This window comes from Rattus norvegicus, chromosome 2, assembly GCF_036323735.1.
Source record: "Rattus norvegicus strain BN/NHsdMcwi chromosome 2, GRCr8, whole genome shotgun sequence".
NCBI classification, from domain to species: domain Eukaryota; kingdom Metazoa; phylum Chordata; class Mammalia; order Rodentia; family Muridae; genus Rattus; species Rattus norvegicus.
In genome coordinates, this window is record NC_086020.1 from 123,575,921 (window position 1) to 123,597,138 (window position 21,218).

At 43.4% G+C, this 21,218-nt stretch overlaps 1 long non-coding RNA gene across 1 annotated transcript; it reads left to right on the forward strand.

Moving 5' to 3' along the window:
- Positions 1 to 260: 260 nt before the first annotated feature.
- Positions 261 to 5,584, forward strand: LOC120100576 (uncharacterized). The gene is made up of 2 exons (XR_005500403.2): positions 261 to 477; positions 5,158 to 5,584. It is a non-coding gene; the product is annotated as an uncharacterized LOC120100576 (long non-coding RNA).
- Positions 5,585 to 21,218: the final 15,634 nt, after the last annotated feature.

Below are 21,218 nucleotides of genomic sequence, written 5' to 3' on the forward strand. Positions count from 1 at the left end.
TTACCATAGTGCAGAATCAGTAGAACCTTTAGTGAACTTATGAAGTGTTCAGCAGTTTATAATAAAGTGGGCTCTGTACTGATGCTTTTGTGCAACTTATAGCTAGTATAAGAGTCCAAGTGTGGGAGTTGATATTTATTCCTAACTTGACATCATCAAGACTCACCTATGAGACATCTTCTGGGCATGTCTGTTAGGGAGTCTCTAGACAGGTTTAAATGAGGTGGAAAGACCCACCTGAATGTGGGCAGCAACAGCAGCCCATGGGCCAGGGTCCCAGACTGAATGAAAAGGAAGAAGTGAGTTGAGCGCCAGTTTTCATCTCTTTCAGCCAACCGTGGACCAGGGGTTACTGGAGGACTGGATAAACCCTTCAGCTGCTTTCATCAGCTTCTTCACAGGAGTGAGAAGAAAAGTCCTGAGTGATACACTGAGCATGTTCAAGGCAGGCTGGACCAAGCCATGCTCTGTACGATGGTGAGTGTGTGTGTTCAGCTTAGGTCACAGCGTCATGCTGAGGCATGTCTGCAGGATTGTTCAACACAGCAGATGCCTGGTAGCTCTGATGTGGCCATGGCCCTGTCCTCCTGACCCAGTGGAACTTCTCAAGCATGTTCAGACAAGATCTTCCTTTGCTTCCCTTGAAACTGAATGAAGAGGGCTGACATATGTACCAACTTCCGAAGCGTTTCCTGGGAGATCCAAAACATGTTTATTTCAGGATATTAAAAATAAACCATTAGTGGGTGGTCAAAATAGCTTAGCTGGAGAGCATGAGACTGAAGAGAAATAAATCATAGGACTGACATGATGGCTTAGTGGGGAAGGGCACATGCTACCAAACCTGATGATCTCAGTTCAATTCCCAGGACTCACATGGTAGAAGGGAAAAAACAAATTTCCTAGCACCTCAATACGCATATGCCCAGACATGCACACACCATGCACCACATAGAAATATAACGACAAAGCTCATCAAAATGAAAATTCCTCCACTGAGACAAAAAGATGATCTTGCATATAGAGTAGACATCGAGATCATAATTTTGCACTGAGTGTTCCCCCTTGCAGGCAGTGGAGGTAGGGTTCTGAGGAAGACAGGACATGCCCATGTAGCTCTAGGTCAGATATTTGCTTCTCTGTTTTTGCAATGCAGATATCACTGGGCTGGGCTGGGCACAGACTCTCAACGCAGCATCTGTGCATAACAGATGCAGTTGCTGAGGAAACTCATGCTTTAAAATTAGAGAAAGATGGTGAAATTGGGGACCACACAAATAGAAAAAGAATAGAGAGTCCTGGGGTTATAAATATCTTGTGACAGGCAGCTTGCTGAAAACATTAGCAACCATTCCCACCCACCCTTAAGAAAAGTGTTAATACAATGTGCTATTAATACATCTAAGTCAGAAAAGCTGGAGTGCCCAAAGAGCCTTTGCCTAGGATGTCCACAAGAGAATAGACAGTCACGCAGACACAGCAGACACACACACACATAGCAGACACACACACACATAGCAGACACACACACACATAGCAGACACACACACACATAGCAGACACACACACATAGCAGAAACACACACATACATAGCAGACACACACACACATAGCAGACACACACACATAGCAGACACACACACATAGCAGACACACACACATAGCAGACACACACACATAGCAGAAACACACACATACATAGCAGACACACACACATACATAGCAGACACACACACACACAAAGAGAGAGAGAGAGAGAGAGAGAGAGAGAGAGGGGGGGGGGAGATTTAAGTTTAGTTTTAATTTGGGAGACTATTAGGGATCAGAGAACTACAGCATGGCATCTGAAGAATGCAATGCCTAATTTTACTTTTGTTAGCTCTGTCAGGAAACTCATGCTCTCTTTTCATTGAGGAGAATCCTATTTTAGTGGTGCTCAAGGGCCTGGTGTGTTCAGATGGAGAGATGGAAACATTTTAGGGATTTACATTGTGTGGTAAAAAACCATGTAAATTCAACAGTGAATGGTTCCACACCCTGGAGCTTGGACCCAGATGCACAAGAGACTGCAGCTATTCCAGAGCTCCCTAAAACAATCTTATCTAGAGAGGCCACACAGCTGGCTACAATAGAGGAAGTCAGTGTGCCCAGCAAAGACAAGCAGAGAGGCAGCTTGGGAAGAGGTACCCAGCATCACTGCATCTGGAACTATCATGGCTGTCACTGGAGCAGACTGAATTGTGCCCCGTGAAATCTGTGTGAGGAAGTATTACTCTGCAGTACCTCAGAATGTGACTCTGTTTGGAGATGGGGCCCTTAAGGAAGTAAAAAGGAAGTGATTCTGGTGAGCCCCAGCCTGATATGTCTTATGTCCTTATGAAGTGATGCTGGGAAGCAGGCAAGTATGGAGAGAAACTGCTTCAGGATGGCTGGTGGGAGCCACAGAGTTGGCTTCAGAAACAAAACACAATTAGGCAAAATCAGTGCTTCCAACTCAGCTAAAATTCAGACTTCTAGCCTGCAGTGCTGTGAGATGAACCTTTTGTTTTTAAGCGTGGAAACCTGGTGTATTTTGCTATAGCTCCAGCAAAGGAATCCGTCGTCCACTACAGGAACCTTAGGCACAGTGAAAGAGAAGTGATTTTATTACCAAGCGATGAAATGAGACTGGTGGGTGGGAATCTAGTGTGAATGAGAGAGTTTGTTCTCAGAATACCAAACCTGCCTATCAGTAACATCTTCAAGAGTGGGGATTACTCTCTTAACCCTTGGTATATGTGTACAATCAAGGAACATAAAAATTCTGTCTTTAAAATATCAGGGGAGGGGGAAATACCTTGGGTTCTGATGGGGGTTTTGTGTCTTTGTTTGTTTTTTTGTTTTCCCACTTTCAGTCAGTATGAAAAAACATTTTGATTATTCAAAGACAACTATATATGGAATAAAATAAAAAAGGGAGATTGAACAAAGGGTCATTTTACACTTTTAAGAAAACTTTTCTCCAGCTTCAAGGGATCTTTTGTTTCCCCCTAGTTTCTTTTGGCACTGCACTCCCATGGTCACACACACACACACACACACATATACACACACACTGTGGAGTAGGTGAGTTCTATGAGTTCTATTGAAGAACTCATGTACTAATGCATTGAAAACAAATGCTGTTACCCTTTGTAAGGACCAAGGCACACTTTCAATACACACACAGACACACACACACACACACACACAGTCACAAACACACATGCATATGCACTCATACATACTTACATAGTCACATATACACTCACACATACACACACATTCACACATATACACATAAACATATATATACAAACACACTTATGCTCACACTCACACACACTCTCACATACAGAAAACACATGCATATTTTTACACACACACACACATACACACACACACAAACACACTCTTACATTCATATATACACTTTCTGGTTCTTTAAATCAATCTCTCTTACTCCAGTGATTGATGGAAATATTTTATCAGTTGCTTCAAGCAGTGAGAACACTGGGAAACAGTTTGGGAGTTGCTGTCCTAACAGGAATATCCCTGTCAGTGAGCTTACCTGAGTCACCAGCTCCTCATCAAGGTCCCTTCTAGGCCTTTCACACCCACTTCGCAGAGAGTTCTTATCTCCCATCAGGGAAACAAGAGAGGCACGCTCTGGTATATATCTCTGAGCAGGCCCGTGCAGCTCTGTACAATGAGGTTGGTTGAAGCAGGTCTGGGCATCTGTTGTCACCTACCACATAAGAACTTAGTATCTTTGTTTGTGTTGAAAACAGACCTGGTGAGGCTGGGAAGTTTGGCCAGTATAGGCCTGAACATTCCAAGATGGCTGGGAATAATTTTCTCTGTTTTCTTAATGCAGAGCTGGGTCACCAATGTCTCTAGATCAAACTGGTTGTCACTTAAACATGTACACTATTTACAATTACATGAAAAAGTTATCTATTAGAACTTACAAATTTCCTTGGAGTCCTGAATGGATACTACATCTGAGTTGAGGAAGGAAAGAAAGACAGAAATAATTAAGGACACATGGAAGAAGAAGCCATCACCACATGGCCTCCAGTTATCAGTTACTCCTCTGCTAATGTCATAGAACAGTCTAGATAAATAACCCAGAGAAGGCTTTAGCGTGGCTTATAGTTCCACAGGGGATACAGTCCATCATGGAGGGAAGGAATAGCGGCAGGGACATGGGGTTGACCTGGAAGCAGATAAGTCACATGTCACCCACACACAGGAAGCAGACAGAGAGAGAGAGAGAGAGAGAGAGAGAGAGAGAGAGAGAGAGAGAGAGAAATGGAATTACCAGAGAGAGAGAGAGAGAGAGAGAGAGAGAGAGAGAGAAAGAGAGAGAGCGAGCGAGCAGGAAATGGAACTACCTATAACCCGTCAAGGCCCATCCCCAGTGCATCCCCCAGCAAGGCTCTGCCTCTTAAGGTTTCTGTGATCTTCAAAAACAGTACTATAGGCTTGGGACCAAATATTCATACATGAGCCTAAGTGGGGAACTTGTCATTTAAACCACATTGGTTGGAGTTTCTCCTCAGCTGAGAAGGAAGAATTTTAGCACAATTACAACATTTGCCTGAAAGGTTAAGAACATAGATTTGACACAGCTTTTACAGACAGGTAGTTTCTGTGCAAAGAACAGCGAGCCAGGCTTAGGGCTTGAACAAACCTGACAGTGGGTAGCTGTTTTCTGTTCTCTCACACATGAAACTATTAGCTTTATTTAGAAAAGAGACATCCTAACTCCTGGCATCCCAAACTCATCGATCAAATTCTTGTTGGGTGTCCCCAGGAACCACCCACGGATCTGATTTAAGTTCTTTAGTCATCGTTTCAAGACAGTAACTTGAAAATTACTAAAATCTTGCATGCGATGATTGTAAAGACAGTGACGTGGGACTCCCCTTCCAGAAATCCACACCCATGCTCTTCCTGAATGTTTCCATTTCTCTTAGCCCCTGGGTTTAAAATGTCTTATAATGAATGCCGTCCAGGCTTCCCATTGTCTCCTCATGACATTCTTTTCAACCCGGAGCCCAAGCATCTTGGGTATTCTTTCTCACTTGTCCTTAATAAATCTATGCCTACTCTGCTTTTTCCTTACTCCTTTAGAGCACAAAACAATGAAGACGAGGAACGCAGGCTCCACTGGATGAGGTGACTGGCGCAGTGCCATAAGCTCTGCAAGGGGTCATCCTGCTCACCACTGCGTCATAGGCCCATGGCTGGCTCCTCTCTTCTTCAAGGTGGTCTGCCAGATTGTCAGAACTGTGAACTTAATCTCTTTCAGGGAGACAAGCTTCTCCTCTGACTAGTCAGTCCTTTCCTTCTCTCAGTATGGGATTTCTGGGGAAATTAAAATTTCTTGGGGGTGGGGGGGTGGAGGGATCTGTTTCAATTATCTGCTAGGCAAAGGGAGAGACACAGTGTCTCTTTAGAAGTCTTCCTTCCTTCCAGGATGACTACAGAGTGTCAGACACTTTCGTCCATGGTCAGCACCATTCCCCCCTTTGCATTTAAAAAGCTGTATAAAGTGTCAGTAGCCTGTGTTTTGTAAGAAAAGTAGGCTAATGACTAGAGCAATTTCTATGTTCCCTTGTACAACATTTAAGGTCGTCATTAAAGTATGTTTTTAAAAATCAGTGAAAATAGAACTTCCACATTCTCTCAAGGCCAGAGGTCACTGCATCTCCCTCAAAGACCCTTTTAGATCCTCTCCCTGGCACCCTTACAGAGGGCTAATAATCCCTTTAAGAGGCAAATCAAGTTCTCAAGATTCTGGAAGGCCAGGGGGATGCTGGGGAATTTGGAGTCTCACTTTGTTGATTATAATTTCTCATATTTAGCCATTCACAAATATTTAACTTTCTATTTACGTGATACCATGCAGCACTAACGACCACAAACACACTGTTGCCAATAGCTGTCCCTTCTTTCTGTTGCAGTTGTTTCTAGCAATGTGAGCTTATCAGACCTAGGGTAATAGAGGAGAAAAATGCCCAAGGAGGCAGAGAAGAGAGAGTGAAGTTTGTGCCACAGTTGTGGCCAGCTTTGATGCCATTGTATCTGAAGTCAAGGATGTTCTCTAGTTAATGCCTTTGACTCTAAAGAGATAACTAATTGAAAGAAGGTTTCTCTCATCTATGGTGTCTCTGACATTTAGCCAATGTTGGTGTAAGTCACCTTTACCTTCTCGCTCGCCCTAAAGGTGAGCCTGGGAGTCTATCTGCAGCATTTGTTCAGTTCTTGTTCTTTTACTTCATAGATTCTTAATTTGTACTTTGAAGTTTCTGGTTTCGCCCTCTCTCTTCTCTCCCGCTCTCTCTTAAGCACAATGTGCTATAAGGAGAACCAATTTCAAAAGTACTCTTAGTGTTTCTGGTCTGCATGAAGCTCTGGAGGTGTCCCTGCAGAAAAGCAAATCACAAGTAGCTATTTGAGATTAAGGCCAGTGAGGAATCTGTGCTAAGAGCACGGCTCATTGACACATCAGTGTAGGTAGATGTCTTTATGCAGGTGAAAGCAGACACAAGATAAAATGAGGTCTGTCAATAGACGAGAAGGAAGGGAGGTGGGAAAAAAGTTGTAGAAGGAAACCGAGAGGCAGAAAGGAGGGAGAGGCAACATGGAGGCAGACATAAACAATCCATCACCATGCATCTCTACATAGATACAGATTGTTATGAATATCTCTTAAGGGATGGATTTCTATAGATCAAGTCATCTTATCTAGGTGGGTGGTTATATCTTTATCAATTGGTTGTGAGTTTATTGTGTGGATATATTGTGGATTGAGAATTTAACATATGTATCTGATTGTTGGGTTGGAGTTTGTTGAGTCTTGATTTTATGGGTTACCTGGAACCCCGGGAGACTGGAATGGCTCGTGGACCGCCTGGGTCTGAGAGTTCTTGGGGGCAGCGTGGAACTGCTGAAATAAAAGTGTCCTGAAGTGCCATGTGGCCTTATGGGTACCCTCGCTAGCGTGGGATAAAAGGTTTAGGCATTTTTAATATTTACAGCAACACACCAGTATTGTAGGTAACATTGTAAATAGTCAGAAGCAGACCACCTTTTTTTCTTCTCCTTTTAAAATACGTAGCCTTAGTGGGGCTTTCCCAATGTTTAGGAAATGGAATGATGTATAAAATGCCAGGCATTCATAGTTTTCTGTGCCTTGTTTTACAGCAACTCCTGATTTTATTTACCAAGTGGCTTAATTCAGTGATGAGCTCGAAGAAGGCACTGCATGTGTTCATGTTAATATTGTTGTTGTTCAAAGAAGCATAGTCAGGAGGGAAGATCCAGTTTTGTCCGTCCATTTCTAAACATCGTCTGTTGATCTAGACACTGGTATGTTGCCTTTGAAATGTGTCGAGGCCAAGGCATCTAGAGCCTGGCACTGTGCTTCTTGCCTCTCACTCAGTACCCAACCAATCCTCACCCTTGGAAGCAGGTGCCATGATCCCTGGTCCTTTCGTTGAAGATGAGAGAAAGTCAGACACATCCTAAGTAAGGAGTCAGCTCTAGAAAGTTTCTAAGTTTTGGTACATGCCAAGCAAGTGTGCTTCACTGAGCTGAGAGTGCGGGTGTCTTTTGATGACCGACTGCTTCTGAATCATTGATGGGTCAGACAACCAAAGTCTACTCAGTGAACATCCTAGAAATACAGAAGTACATTCTGGGAGTTCTAGGAGGTGGACACTCAGCTGTTTTCTCAACAGAAGTCTGGAAGGCTCAGAATCTTCTGGAATCAGTGCTTCCTGCCTCATCTTCTACAAGTCTATGTGCACATGAGGTGTAAAAGAGATGTATAAAGAGAGGCTGAATAACTGACTTATAAATAGAATTGAATTTTTTTCTTAGGTAATGAAATAGCATATTTTCAAATACTACCTGTCTTTTCTCACCAAACTGTGAATGCAAACACAAAAGCATGCAGGCACGTTGGTCCCGGTGTCGGTCTCTGGCTAGATTTCGCAACCTTGTCCACCATCATCAGGCCTTGCTGAGTTTCACGCAGCTGAATAAACCTTCCCTCTTCATTGTCAAAAAGAAAGCTGCTTTCTGTTTCTAAGGAAGATGCGCTGTTGGCAGGGAATTAGTTGCGAGAACTCAGAGCATCTGTCTCCAATGTCCCAGGTTCAGATTTCTGCCAAAGGTCAGGGGCTAATCAGTCGGCTGCTTGGTTACACAGCAGAATAACAAACAGTTTCAAGGCCGGCACTGTGTGTGAACGCACTGGGGCCTTCACACTTCCCTGCAGCAATTGAAGGTGGAACAGAAAGAGGGCTCTTGTTTGCCAAGCCGATGTTAAACGTATTCAGGTGGACCATCCATGACCCAGAGCTTGTGTTTACTTGTCTTGAACACTTGTTATTAACACAGCTGCCTGAGATGGCCTGAAAACTGTTTACACCTTCACACAGGAGTCGCTGCTAGAAGCCCCCTGTTCCTTGCATGGGGATACATGTCTCTCAGTTGGGTGTCATGGTGCAGGGGCTCGGACCTAGCATCTGATCTCGTACTTTGTGCTCACATGCCTGAAGGGGTACTTGCTACTCGTTTTATAAAGCAGATGAGGCATTCCTGAGATGAAATGGGATAATTCATACATCTGTTTCTGCTGCCTAGAGCCCTGGCTACTCAGTATTTAATGATCTGTGATACTGGCTGCTCTGATTAGGAGACTGAAGCCCCTTGAAAACCAGTGTGTGGGTTAAAGCCTCCGTCTGTTCTGCAGAGAGAAAACATTACCATGGACCAGGGACATTTGAGGTGGACAGACTGGCAGCAAACACTGGTGAGGACGAGTGCACGAACTTGATTGGTCAGAAGCCATGTATGATTTAATTTCTGAAGGGAATTTGATGGATCTCACCTGCATCCTACATGGAAACACACTCCGCAAAAGAATATAGCTTTGTAATCTTCATCCATATTCATACATGAAGCCATTATTTCGGCTCACATGACTGACTCAGTCTTGTGAGATAAAAGGCTTGTCTCTGGTCTTTGCATTTCTTCTTAGAGATACAAGCATAGCCTTGGAACATTTAAGGACAACACCCAAATCATCAGTTTGTTATAATCATAAAATTATGAGGTAGTAGATTCAATAATGATCTTCACAGACTAACCATTAAGTGTGTGTGTAAATATATATATATATGTATACATTTATATGAAAACAAAGTAAATGAATACTGATCATTAAAAGATACAGCAGAGCTGACACAGCAATGAGGTTCATATAACAGAATTTCAGGCTCTCCAACTACCTCCCACTTACTACCAGGTAAAGTTAAAAAGTATAGATGACTGTTTGCCTCTGTTTGGAGTCTCTGTATCAAATGCACAAACAGACTTTCAACCCAGTAACAGCAGAGAAGAGTCCAGTCCTGGGCTATCTCAGGAGCTAAACCCGAGATACTAGGATTGCCTGGTTTCTGAAGCCCCCACATAGACTCCTGGGCCACATGCTCATGTGACAGTGCCAACCAGGCTTGCTTCTTGGCCTGGGTGATAAACCTCCTTTTTTTTAGAGTGGGCTGAGTACCACTTAGTGCTGAAATACATGCCATCCCTGTGACGCCATTCTGAGTTCGTGGGCGTTTTTCCCTCCGTGGTGAACATTAGCTTGAGTCGAGCCAGTCCCATGTGTGTTCTCCATGTCTATTTGGAACCACAGCTGCTGAGTGCCATGGCTCTCAGAAGTGCCCCCCACCAGCCCCCGCCCCACCCCTTGCTGGTTGATTCCAAATGTGTTTCCCCACCTGTCAGCAGAGTCACATTCCTTTCACAGAAGATAGAGCTTTGGATTTATTATTGGAATTCTGACTTGGGAATACTCATTGCCAGAGTGTGGAACACAGCAGCCTTGGCTATGGTGGGGTGTCACGTTCCTCTCTACTCTGGCTGACACCCAGGCACTCAGAGAATCTTTCCACTGTGCACTGGCCTGCCACCTCTTTTCCATGTGTAACCAGATGCCAGTCTGTTAGGGAGAAGTTTTATTAAGATGACAACATTCTAAAGCTATTCTAAGTCCCATTCGAGCATCCGGGACCCCAGAGCTTCTGGTCCGGTGTGATAAAAGTACAATTAGAAAAGCCCTACAACAGTCACTCTCCAAAAATTGGAAGCAGTGGTATAGGTGTGACCTTCTGTCCCCAGGACCTGCTTCCTTTAGTTTCTGGGGTCTAGATTCCTTTTTGATCCAAATTTCTGCTGAGTTACTAGAAGAACAATCTTCACTCAGATGCCTTCAAAGTTTCACTCAGGCTTTAAAATACAGGAAAAAGTAAAGAGCAAGAGGGACTGCGTTCCAGAGCGTGTGGAAGCCTGCTGCCACTTAGTGTAGGCGTTAGTCTGAGTCCCTGTCTGCCTCCCTCCTGCTGCTGGTCTACTTCTGAGAGAGAGTGAACTGGCCTAACTGAGCTAACTTGAATCCAGCCCCACCCGCACCACAATTTACACTATTCTGCATCACTCTCCTCCATGGGGCAGCCACTGGTGTGAATTTCTCCTTGCTCCTGGAGGCTTACACATGTGTACTCTGTAGTATATGACCCACAGGGACCTGAACCTGCTGCGACTGGTGGACCTGAAGGGCTTACCACTTGCCAGTGCTCTAGCAGTGCATCCCCTACAAGGCGAGTGTCCCCACCCAAAAAATCCAAAATCTGAAATACTCCAAAATTTAAATGTGTGTGTGTGTTTTTTTAGCATGGACATGGTCACAAATGGAAAATTGTAGGCCTGGGACAGGTTGAAGTCCAATGCAGGTGTGAGACAGGTTGTATCAGACTGCCTTCAGGATTTGCGAGTAAACCATCTATGAAACATGAATAACAGAACATGATATTTAGACTAGACTCCTACTTCCAAGATATCTCATGTTGAACACGCAGACACCTCATGATCTTAAACACTGCCTAGACAGGAAGCACTGAGATTCCCTAGCACTTTCAGTAAGGGATTCCCAATGTATGCCGGCCTGTGCTCTTTTTCTGTCTCTGTCTCTGTCTCTCTGTCTCTCTCTCTCTCTCTTATGTGTGTGTGTGTGTGTGTGTGTGTGTGTGTGTGTGTGAGAGACAGACAGACAGAGAGACAGACAGACAGAGAGACAGACAGACAGAGAGACAGAGCAAATATGTGAGCAAGTGTGCCATAGCAGAGTGAAGGCCAGAGGACATCTCCTGAGGTCAGTTCTTTCCTTTCACCCCTCTAGGTAGGTCCCAGGGATCAAACTCAGGTCAGCAGGGCCTTTTATTCATGGAGACTTCTCCCGTCCCAGGTTAGCACACCTTCAACAGAAGCAGTTTAAAGAAACAGTGTCCCTGGGTGGCCAAGTGGTCACAGCTTTTCCTTCATACTGTGAGATCTTCAGTTTCCAGCCATAGAATGTAGGAGCAGGACCTGTCAGCACAGCTTGGCTGAGACCTACTACCTCCCACCTCTCTAAGTAAAGGGGAAACCATGCCACCACTACCCTCTTCATGCGGAGGCTTAACCGTATACAAGTTTCTGTGGCCATGTCCCAGTTGTCCCATTAGATGCTGAAGTACAAGACAACATTGGTTCTCAGTAAGATGTTCTCACAGGGGTTCCCCACACTGGGCAAGGATACCTGTTAAGCAGCCCCCTGGGTCTCTAAGATGGGGTATCCTTCAATATGTGCGCAGGCAGATTGCTATAGCATCCAGGGCATGCAGGCAAGGAGGGGCTGATTCATGCCACCCTTCCATGGTTGCTATTTCTAGGAGCAGCTTTCTTAAAAGAGGGCTACCATTTTCTTTCCTGGGGATGAGGACAATTTGCTGATTTGTGCACATTCTTTGTTTTAGAAAGATTGTAGGGCTGGTTTTACAATAGGAAAGGGAAGGGAGGAGAAAGGAACCTTCCCAGAGGCAATTCTTATTTGGGGAGAAAACAGAATATATTCCTTGTCTGAATAAAGGTTTTTTGGAGGGTGTATTAAAAAGTTAGGAATTCATCTCAGTATCTAAATTGACAAAATTAATCACTGGAAATGTTTATTTTCTTTCTTTCTCTGAGGAATAGCAGTTGGAACCTCCCGTCATAAACACAGTTATATGATAATCCAGTTAGTTTTCCAGCCAAAGTTTCATACCCATTAACCTATCAGATGAGCTCTCCTCCCTATGCAGTCAGATAAGCCAAACTATTTATGGGGTTTTTATATTTTGTGCTAGTTACAATTCCATCAGCTTTTGAAGAATAACTCTTCAGTGGATGCTTGTGATGAGACGAAGCCACCCCAAGGATGAGGTTTCAAGAGGAACTTGGAATTGGGATCACTTTGAAGGGAGCGTGTGTTTTTGCTAGTCTCCTCCAACCTTTGGAGGAGACATCTTGCTTTGAGTTGAGGGGCTAAGTCGTTGGATTCCATTTGAATGTCTTGCAGGGGGTCACTTGTTGACAGATAGTCTTCAGGAACTTCGCTGTGACCTTGAGACTAAGTTGGGTTCCAGGGGCCATGGGGATCGCTGGTGGTATTAATGTGCACCTGACTCATGCAGCGTGCAGCCCTTCGTAACATGGCGATTCTCGACACAAGTGAAGCTGCACGGCACCCTGGTCGAGCCTTGGAATTTAAAAGCTACTCAAGCTGCTCAAATGTGGGACACACATAGGTGAGGAGTTGAGCATGATGACTGCTCCCCATCCTAGCTCAGGGACATTGTTATTGCTATAGAGATATCTTTATAGGGAAAGGCTTACTAACTCCCTGAAGGTCACACACATCTCACCCCATTTCCTTGCCTGGTCCACCCTCCCACCCCCATCTGCTTACTTGTGCTTTCTGTGCACTGGGTGCCTTGTGAGCTACAGGAGGGCAGCCGAGAACAGGCAGTCCACATTCCTGCTTTCTGCAGCACTGGCGTGGAGGGAAGACCTGCCCACGTGCAGAATTTATAGACCACAGAAGAAATGCTCAGGATACCAGCAACTTACTCAGGGAAAGGAATCCAATAAGTGGATTTAATGGGACTCTGGACAAGTGAGGACTTGCAGTGTGAATGTCAGAAAATGAACTTCATCAAAATTAGAATCTTGCACTCCTGCAAGATGATATTTCAAAGGCAATAACATCTCATAGGCATGATGCGTAAATTGCTTCTCTCTCACACACACATATGCACACAGAGGAACACAGATGAGAACCCTAAAACTTAGAGTTTGACACAGCAAGAAGATATAAGTATTTTTGAAAAAGTCTATTGAAGTCTAATTAACAGAGTCAATATCACAGGTGTAGGACGTGACTGTTTCTCACACACTGTGTAACTACCCAAATCAAATTGAGTACATTCTTCAGCACCATGATTATGGTTGCTATAGGGAGCACGTGTTGAGAAGACTGGATACCTGGCCTCTTGTATTGCAGGTAAAGAACACAGTCTGCTTTTATATTTCCATGCTGTGTATCCGAGTTCTTGCAACTCAGGTTAGCAGCTGTCTGCCCCTTTCCAGCATCACTCCCCAGCCTTCTGCATTTCCAGTATACTATTTGTGTATGTGAGCTTCTGGTTTTATTCTTTTATTTTTCATTAATAAGGGCCAATCCTTGTCTTGTCATACCAGTCTCGTTTCACTTAGCACCACATTTGTCTGTGTTGTAGCCAATGATGGGTTTTCTTTCTTCCTTTATGATCAAACAGTAGTCCATTCTATTGACATACAAACATTTATCATCCACAGATTGTGTGTGTGTGTGTGTGTGTGTGTGTGTGTGTGTGTGTGTGCTCTTACACATGCATACATGCCTGTGTGTCTGCCGGAGGCTGACCTCTACATGTAGTTCTCAGTCACTTTGCCACCTTGCTTTTTGAAGTACAGTGTCTCACTGAACCTGAGCTTACCATTTTGGCTTGCCCGGCTGGCCAGCAAGACCTCAGGATCTGCCTGTCTCTTGTGGTTGTATGTGGACTTTTACCATGAGAAAGAAAATCTGATGATTCCTCAAAATAAATATCACGAGTTGGCTCAGCCCTAAGCACAAACGAACAGGATGTAGGAAATGAGTGAGAACCTTTGACATTCTTCGTACTTCTAGAACTGTTTCTGTATCATTGCTTTTAACTTGTATTTCTAGTAGGAGTCAATGGAAAACAGTTTTTAAAAGAGATCCGTAGGATGAATGCTAAGAAAACATACATATTTCAATTATTTCTTTTAAGCACCTTGCCACCATTGAGAGACTATGATACCTGTGTAGAGGATAACAGATACTTATTACCAGGAATTGCAGGCAAACTATATTAGAATAAAAATACAGTGAAGTTTAATATATAGATATAGACAGTCTCTTTTCATTGGTTATTTTTGATTTTGATTATACATAGCTAAGAGAAAGTGCCTAACTAAAAAATACATTGTTTTCTGACCATCTTACATGTTTTTGCTGAACATCTTGACAACAGAATTGGACCTGTCCAAGGCTTCCTTAGGGACTGTGCCCTAGATTTACACATAATACTCTCCACTTTGGCATTTCCAAGAAAGCAAGATGGCCCAGTGGGCAAAATCACCTGCTGCCAGGACTGAAAACTTGAGTTAGGTCTGCAGAGCCCACATGGTGGAAGGGGAGAATCAACTCCTAAAAGATGTCCTCTCACTGACACTTGTATTTTATAGTGTTCACCCACCAGTGCACACACACATACCAAATACACACATATATGTGGGCACACATACATGCACACATGCACACACACATATACACACACAGAAATAAACACACACACACAAATATACACACACAAACCAAATACACACATGTGTACACACACCAAATACACACACATACCAAACATACACATATACATACCAAATACACATATGTGTACACATACCAAATATACATGCATATCAAACACATACACATACATACCAAATACACATTTGTGGTCACACACCAAATACACACACATACCAATACACAGATACCAAATACCCCCCAAATATATACATATACTCATATACACACATACCAAATACACACAGGTACATACTCACCAAATTTATACATATATTAACACATACATGTACCAAATACACACATGTATACACATACATACACACACACACGCCAAATTTCCACACACATACCAAATAACCAAACACACACCAAGTATACACATACACACACATACCAAACACATATACATGTACACCCACACCCACACACACGACACCCCACATAAATGAAAATTAAGCATTGTCAGGAACGGAGACTTTACTTTTTAAGAAAATCCTTAGGAGATGGTGATATTTGATAAATGCTTTCTAAAGACAGAAGTCTTTTACTGGTTTTGATGATAAGGTTGCTTTACTTCAGGAAAGATCGGATTTGGCCTGTCAAAGTGTCAGAGTCAGTGACATTATTATCCTGGTAACTAGTACAACAAATGTGATGTCATTTCAGAAAAATAAAGGAAAATACTGTGACTGACACTATTCATATAGAGACAGTTGCATTCTCTAAGGACCACTGTGATTTTCTTGTTTCCTATGAGGATGCAGAATTGAATCATGGGTGACAGAAGCACTGGACTCCATCTAGTCTGGGGAGATGGCTGAGTGGGTAAAGTGCTTGACTTGCAAGCTTGAGTCGATCCAACACACCAAATCCAAACAAAACTGGGTATGATGGAGTATGTTTACCATCCCAGTACTGAGGAGACAGAATGACAGATCCTTGGACTCACTGACCAGCAAGCTTTACCTACATGGTGCTCCCCAGGCAGGAGAGAGGCTGTATTCAGAAATGTAGATGGTGAGTAAGAGCTTCTGTTGTACTAAGGTGTGTCCCTGTATTTCTAATTATTGCTTGCTGTGCCAGCAGAACTAAGTGGTGATAGAATGTTTGGTACTGTCCTCTCCAAAGCCCACTAACAAGCCTTCTATACACAAATGCTTATTTTTCCTCCTCTGACCAAAAGAAGATACTCTAGGATTATCATATTAAAAAGCAGGCTGGTGTGGTGAGGGCAATGTCAAAGGACAACCCAAAGAGAGGGATCTAGCATTGTACTGCTGATGTGGCCTTTTGCCTAATAAAGACCTGGCAGCTAGAGCCAGGGCAGGAAGTACTAGCATGGGGGGCATGTGAAAACACAGACAGAGCAGGAGATGCAGAGAGGCAGACAAAACAGAAGGAAGACAAAGGGGAGGTGGGAACAGAGGGGGTTGGGTTGGCAAGTGAGAGCCATGGTGAGCCACAATTGCAGAGAAGTCTGGTTAAGTTAGAGGTTAGTGGAGAGATTTCCCCAGGAAAAGACCAATAGCTTCAAGCTATAAGGATTTTTTTGTCTTAATTATTAAACCTCAGGTGGGATCCCAAAAGCTCTGCAATATTTGGCACCCCACGTTGGGTAACAAATGTTGTTTTTAACAAAATCATAACTGTTCAATTTTACCAATGAGGAGTCAGGGGCCAGATACTAGAGTGAAATCCTGATGTTTCAGAGATGCAGAGAAAACACCCAGCTGACCTCCTGCACATCTGATTTCCCAAAAGGAAGCACTCCTTTCCCATACCATCTCAAAAACCCTTGAAACTTGAATGTCCTTCCTTTCTACTTCCTGTACATCTGTCTTCCTGACTTCCTCTTACGCTCTGTTTTTTTCCCCTGTGTTCATTTTCTGTCAACCAATTGCTTGCTCTGCCTCTTGATCTATGGGTGACTTTATTTAATCCTATTTACAATAAGGAGAAACGTCTTGGATTAAAGGTGTGTGCTAGGGTTGAGCCGCACCACAACTAGAAACAGGTTTTTCCAGCAAATAATAAAATCTTAGGGTTCACAGTGTGATCAAATATCCTTCAACAAGCTTCCATGCACACACACACACACACACACACACACACACAGAGAGAGAGAGAGAGAGAGAGAGAGAGAGAGAAAGAGAGAGAGAGAGAGAGAGAGAGAGAGAGAGAGAGAGAGAGAGAGAATCACACTGTGTGGGTACACATACAAAGGCACACACAGGCAAATGCACAAGATCCCCATAAAATACTATCCTCATATAGCTTTTTTGAGCATGACATACATGTCTCCCAGTCACACTAAGGGTAAGGTTTGCACGGGGAAAGATTGCTCATCCAACTCTGGAGCTCTGTGCAGCCTCAGAGCCAGGTGTTGTTGGATTTCTTGAGCCAAAGGAGGTCTTTGGAGGAGAAATTTAAAGGCTCTTGTTGACTTTTCCATTTTTTTTTCTTTTCCAAGAAACTGTTGTGATATACAGACAGACATGGTCTCTATGTAATCATGTGGGATGAGGAGACATAATATCAGGTTTTCCTTCGCCATCATATTTGACCCACAGACCAGCCCACTATCCATGCACCCAGAGTTTGTAAGCAGCTGTTCCAGGAGCTACAACTTTGTATCTTTCAGAACAAGGTCTCCATAGTCATTCTTCAGTTGTCATAGCAATGTGGCCCAGAGGAGGAAAAAAGCTAGAGATGGGAGATAGGGTTAAACCAAGCCTATCAAAATATGGTGGTAGGCTGAGGATTGTGTTCAACTGATAGAATGCTTGCCCAGAAGTCACAAGGGCATGGTTCTAGTCCCAGAATCTTGAATATTGGACCAATTGGTAGCACACATCTGTAATTCTAGTACTGGGCATGTGGAACAGGAGGATCAGTAATTCAAGGTTATACTTGGCGGGATAGCAAGTCCCAGGCCAGGCTGTGCTATAGGAGATCCTGTTTGAGAGATAATAGATAGAGGATTGATCGATTGATCGATTGATTGATAGATAGATAACAAAACATACCCAAAAGTCATACATGCCTTACAAAGACACAACACACAAAACAAAAATGAAACGTCTTGCCTTTTGAGAGGCATTGTTCATCAGTTATGTCATTTGGTGTAATTAACATTTCTATATCTCAACATCCTCAATTAAAAATAATAATAATCAAAAGAATTCAGGTTGAAACACATATAAAATATGAAATGCTTAATAAATATTAATCCCACTAAAATATCTTCTGAGATTTTTGTTATCTATTTAGTATGTTAATTGCATAAATGTAAACCTTCAGACATTTATACTTGAAATTGTATTTCAAGAATGACTTCATTATATCTCAGACACCAAGTGCATCTTATCTCTTCAGGCTGATTAAGTGGGCTGCTGTACTTCCTCTGATAACAGAGACTGTCACTGTCCCTGGAACATGCAAATGCCTCATTTCTGAAGGCTGAGTTTAAGATCCAGTTGCACATGGTTCTTAGAGGCCTGTTTTAGTCAGGACTGCATTTCCAGACAAGCTAAATTGTTATAAGGAGTACCTCTCTTTCTTTTCCTCCCCAGCAAGTGTACTTACCATCCTGACACTGCCTGTCTGCTGGAGAGGGCTTCCTTGTGCTCATACAGCCAGCTATTCCTTCTTTCTGTTTTGGTCTTATGTATTGGGTAGGGCCTTGGTAGGAGGAGGATGAACAAGTAAGCCAAGATGTTGTCATGGCTTAAGGTTCAGGAGTTTGCTTCTGAAGACCCAAGTCAAGCTCTTCTAAGTATGGTCTCTCCAATACCCCAACACAGATCTGTGATTAGGATAATATGGGCAGAACAAACTCAGGTAATAGAGCTCCCAAGTCCTTGCCTCAGTGACTTCTAAGAAATGACAACCATCTTCAATAGCTGAGGGGCCTTTGAGAGCAGGTAGGTGGCTTATCATTCATCAGGGGAAGACCTGTGGGACATGGTGCTTAATTCTTTGTTATAATTCTTCCTTCTAATCAATATTGAAAGTTCCTTTTAGTCACCAGCCAACAGATGCCAATCTGAAGCAACTCCATAGCCTTGGAATTAAAACAAAAAAATATTCACATAACATTTCTGTGTTTTTAAAGAAATAAAAATCCTTACTGCAGGTTTGTGATGTACGGTCAGAGGTTTCTCAGGGTTGCCATACATGAGCTGCTACTGAACTCAGGCGGTGGGACACAAAGACAGAGGACAGATATAATCACACAAGTGACAGAAGACATGTTATAATCAAGGGTCTTTGTTTTCTGAGCTTTAAGGATGTAATAAAGGGGTCTTGACTTTCTTGCTTTGAATTAGGGAGAGAAAGTTTAAAATACATTATCAGAAGAGGATGGAGTGAACACCTCAGAAAACACAGGGCTACTTCTAGTGGCTGTTGGGAGTATTCAAAGTGGGCAGTTAGGGTGACAATCTTAGTTGTTGCTCTCTTGCTGTGAAGAGAGCCACCACGACTCTTATGAAGAAATAGTTTAACTGTGCCTGGCTCACAGTTTCAGAGGCTTAGTCTATTAAGTGTGGAAGGAAGCATGGTGGCACAGAGGCAGACATGGTGCTGGAGAGGTAGCTGAGAATTCTACATCTGGATCAGCAGGCAGCAGGAGGAGAAAGCAACACTGGTCCTGGCTTGGGCTTCTGAAACCTCAATATCCATAGCTAGTGACAGGTTTCCTCCAAAAAGGTCACGCCTACCCTGACGGAGACACACCTCCTAATAGTGCCTCCCGATGACTAAGCATTCAAATTTATAAGCCTATGGGGGCCTTCCATCTGCAGCACACAATGGTTCTCTCACTGGCCCTAAGAGGAGGATGTTCTGACCCTGGTAGAATCATAGGCCACATTGTACATTTGTCAATTGAATAAAGCACAGCCATACTTACAAATCAGTAAAATTACTTTTCTGCTGGATTTATGACTGGAAGCCAAGATTCCTGGTCATCAATCATGGAGGAAAACTAAACAAGGGGAGACTAGCCTTAGGAGTGCAGGAAGGAAATATAGAAAGACAGGGGGTGGGGGGATTTGGAAAACTCAATGCCAAGGGAAACTGAAGTCACTTAACTTCCTCCCATCAGAGCTACTGAAGACAGAAACATTTTATATATGTCACCACTGGGCACTCTGGAGTAGCAGACGGAACACATCACAGGTTCCCTTTTCTAATTTTCTTCTCTATAACCTACAAAATAACACAGAAACATTCACGGTGAGAGCAAATGTTAGCTCTCAGGGCAGACAGTGACTGCTGGCTGAGTAAGGTTCACACAGCCTGAGGCTTACATCTATGGAAACCATGAATTCTGCTAGGCCAAGTAGAGGGAAGGAGCCAGACGGCAGAGGCAACCTGCACACTGACAACAGGAGAGGGGATGTGGAGGATTCTGATTATATTGCTCCCATGAGTCATTTTCTACCATTAGTCCACTCCCACAGAGCCCAGCCGACACCAGAAAAGATGCTACTGTGAGTTGATGTCATTGGTCATGAAGGGTTAAGGGCTGAGCCTCTAGCAGCAGTTATGAGAGACAATCAAGGCTAGGGTTGTGTGCTTCAAGGGAGCGTGCCTGAAGGCTGTCCACTAGAACAAATGGAAGAAGGACAAATGCTTTCCCTCAAGGTGCCTGGTGCTAACTGGTGATTGGAGTGTAATGAATTACCCTAGGAATATGATGACTTAAAAATAAAATTTAAAAATAAAGTGAAACTAGACAGGACACACAGAAACGGTGTCTCTTCCTCTCTTTCGGTTCTCTCTCCTCCTCTGAGTGGCTTTTCCACACTCTGGGTGACATCACAAAATTCCAGTTCTCACTCCCCAAAATGACAACTGCACTGCAGAGAGCTCTCCTGTTGTAGAACATGGGTTCAGCTAGGGGTGGAGAAGCATCCCTCATCTTGAACCTCAACTATGAACTGACACCTGCTTCCAAAAGCAGGTTGGTCACATCAGAAAACAGAAACCACCAAAAGAAGGAAAGAAATCATGGAGACTTGGAGCTCACAGCCTCCCACACACTGGCCCTGAGCAACATCCCAGCGGGAGACAGGGTTGTTACAGAGTGTGGAGGAAGAAACTAATGTGTTATATTAGCATGTCTTAAAGCAACTTGTGGATTGGCTTTTATAGTAAGAACCATTTTTAACCTTCATTATTTTGTTACTCTATATTAGGTTACAGTGGATGTTCATAAACCCCAGGCCAGAATTCTTTTAGGAGGAAGGTGACCTCAGAAATCAACAGAAGTATGAGACTGAAAGACATCCAGTGGTTACACCCACCGCTGCCCCCCAGACAGAAGGTGGCCTAGGAATAATACAGGATATCTTTAAGGTGGATATCCAAACAATGAGGC